A 3,222-nucleotide genomic window follows, 5' to 3' on the forward strand; every position below is an offset into this window, starting at 1 on the left:
TCTTAGCAGTAGCTACAAATCAGCAATTTATTTCTATTGTTCCTCACTTGCTTGTTTTTTTTAAGTAATTTAAAACAAAAATTGCTGTCTAAAAATGATTGTAACCATAACAATGAAGTTTGAGTGACATGACGCCGAAAATACAGTGTATTAACAGTGAAAATCCTTGACATCAAAGTTAGGCAGGGGACTGATTACTTTCATGTATTCCTCTTTACTCATATAACCATTTACCTCAATTAAAAGAAAAACACTTCTCCCATTTATTACTGCTATTATGTACTCCATAATATTGCTATTCCATATTGATTCCATACTTCAGCTCCCAACCAAGGCCTGTGCTGGCATCTAAACATTACTCCATCCTTTTAAAACAAAATCAAATCACAACAAAATGGAAAGCAGTAACTGTAAGGGCATAATATTTTATTTTGTGTATTTACTTATTTAATTTATATAAACATAAAAGTCAGCACATTGCCAGAATGTATAATGGTGATGCTACTGCACAACTACTGTTACTTGTTTATGCAGGGTAGAGACCAAATATAGAGGTGAATTGACTACTAAATATACATATAAACCTTATTTTACAGGGCTAGAATAGGGAAGACATGAATGCATTGTTGGGAGAGGCAGGTGCGCTTGGCATAAAAAAGAAATCAGAAGCATTGGCACTAAATGTGATAGGGTTACAATTTATGATGATTACTTGTATAATCTGCTGAGATTCAGTAAAATGTAAAACAATTAAAGGGATAGTTCACTTTAAAATGAATATTTTGTCATCATTTATTCATCCTTATGTTGTTCTTAACCTGTATGAATTTCTTTTTTCTGATGAACACAAAAGAAGATATTTTAACCCCCAGGGGTCCAAAAACGCGGGGACGCGTTTTGACGTGTTTTCTCCTTATCATAGCAGAATCAACTTAAAATACTCCATCATTAATAATCAAACACTTACGTGTTTGACATCATTTGAAACTCTGAAGGTTCCTCTTTAATTAGTGTACATTTACAATAACAACAGATCTTTGTGTTTTTGTCAAATAAAGAAAATAAACAGGGTGCTCATTCAGACATTTCTGTCTCCGCCAGCTGTCTCTCAAATCACGTTACAAAAATTAGTTGAAACTCCGCGAATACTCGTCACACAAACATAATACACAGATCCAAAGAAAGCCTGAAATGTCTACTTTTAAACAAGCTAATTATTATCAAAAACAAATATTTCCTGTTTATATAATCTGCATTGAAGTAAAGAGAGTACCGTTTTTCCTGGCTAAGCTCATTATCTCTAATGCGGTCACGCCCACACGCTGTTGACATGGTAATGAAGAGACGAGCTGTTCAAACCAGCAAAGCGTAATGTTTGATAAGATTTAAAGACTTTAGCGCATGTTTGCATTATAAACTTTATACACACACGTGAGGAATATATTCATTTATGTCTGGACATTGAGGAAGAGAAGCGTTTATCTTTAACGTTACCTAAGAAGAAGAACAATGGAAGGCGCAATGGAGGCGGATATATTCCTGAAGAAACTGTAAGTCATTTGTCTTCATTTATATTTGCTATCATGTAATATGTTATGGCTTGTGCAGTTCAGCCTACATAAGCAACCTCAACAGACTGCACGCTTCGGATTGAAAAACGTTCGCATTGTTTACAAACGAGTAACTTACGCGTGATCACGTAATGGCGGATTTCATTGTTTGCTGTACAGTGTTAGACACAGTTATTCACTTTCGTATCCTTCAACTTTGAGTAATGCTGCACTGCTGTGTCTTTTAAGTGTGTGCTGTAAGATTCCATGTTTACATGCTTATTTACAAACGAGTACGCGTGATCACGTACAGTAATGGCGGATTTCATTGTTACATGCTGTACAGTAGACACTTTCGTATCCTTCATGGCAACTTTGAGTAATGCTGCACTGGGGGGGGTCTGCTGTAATATGATATTGTTTACATGCAACGCATTCCATACATTGCGCTTTACACGCGACACCGTTTTATTATGAGCTCCGCGTTGTTTACACGGAGACTCGCCTTTTTTTAAATTATAAATTTACCTTGGCCAGTCTACCTAGGTGTGTGAAAGACATCAATCACGTGACCAAATGGTGGCGCAGTGGTAGTGCGTTAGGCCGCCACGTGGTAGACCCGGGTTCGAAACCCGCCTAGGCCAAGGTTTTTTTTATACAGTATATTGAGTATATTGAGTTTAGGCGACCACCGTTACAAGTGCTATCATTTACCCATCAGTTATGTATGTAAGGGTATTTATGTGGACAATTTATGCTAACAGCTGTTCATAACTCTCTTACAGGTCTGCATCCCTCTCATCAGTAAACTATGAAGTGGAAAAACATATTCACACTCTTTGGACATAAAGTTGTATGGTAACATGAGCCACATGAAGTTTACAGCTCTGTTGTTTATCAGTTTCTTATAAAAGTTAAGTTTTTGAATAGGGTCCTACTGACCTTCATTTCTATTTTGATTATATTGTTAACTTCTTAATAAACCTCAAACAAACATGTTCATTTGTCCTCACATTCTTTACTGTAGTTCCCTCCTCCCTCATTATGCAGATCATTATGCAGATCATTATGCGAGCCTTTGTTTGCTAGCTGTCAATCAATCCTTCTCGCATACGGCCCCTCTAAACAAAAAGTGTCTTACAATTTCTAAATCAATATACTGGTTTATGTGAATGAGTAGGCAGGATGATTTTCACATCATTTTAAAGAAAAAACTCTAGACTACTAGATTCTGTTTAGGAAAGTCTTGTTAAAACATGTTTAGTATGGGTTTTGTGGACTTATATCAGTGACTTAAAATTTTAGCTTTTTTAAAAACCACGCATAAACCTTTTTCTCTCAAAAATACAAACATGTACATACATGTAGCTCATATAATATTTTAGCCCAGTTTGTGCTGAACACAGTGGTATGAGACACTTGCCATTATTATGTTTTAAAGCAACTGAAAAAAGACCAAATGTAAGAGCATGTCAGAACCTCTGACAGTGTCCCAAAATGGTCGGACCCCAGAGGGTTAAGAAATGATGGTAAACACACAGCAGATAGTGACCATTGACTTCCATAGTAAGAATAAAAAAATATGATGAAATTTAATGGGTACCATCACATGTGTCCTTACCATCATTTATCAAAACGTTTTCTTCATCATTTATCACAATACTTCCAAAAT

General features: G+C 35.8%; 1 long non-coding RNA gene across 1 annotated transcript; it reads left to right on the top strand.

Moving 5' to 3' along the window:
* Nucleotides 1-861: 861 nt before the first annotated feature.
* Nucleotides 862-2,548, top strand: LOC141365176 (uncharacterized). Its single transcript, XR_012370350.1, has 2 exons — nucleotides 862-1,550; nucleotides 2,336-2,548. It is a non-coding gene; the product is annotated as an uncharacterized lncRNA (long non-coding RNA).
* Nucleotides 2,549-3,222: the final 674 nt, after the last annotated feature.

The sequence above is a fragment of the Misgurnus anguillicaudatus genome, chromosome 7 (assembly GCF_027580225.2).
Source record: "Misgurnus anguillicaudatus chromosome 7, ASM2758022v2, whole genome shotgun sequence".
Classification (NCBI taxonomy): domain Eukaryota; kingdom Metazoa; phylum Chordata; class Actinopteri; order Cypriniformes; family Cobitidae; genus Misgurnus; species Misgurnus anguillicaudatus.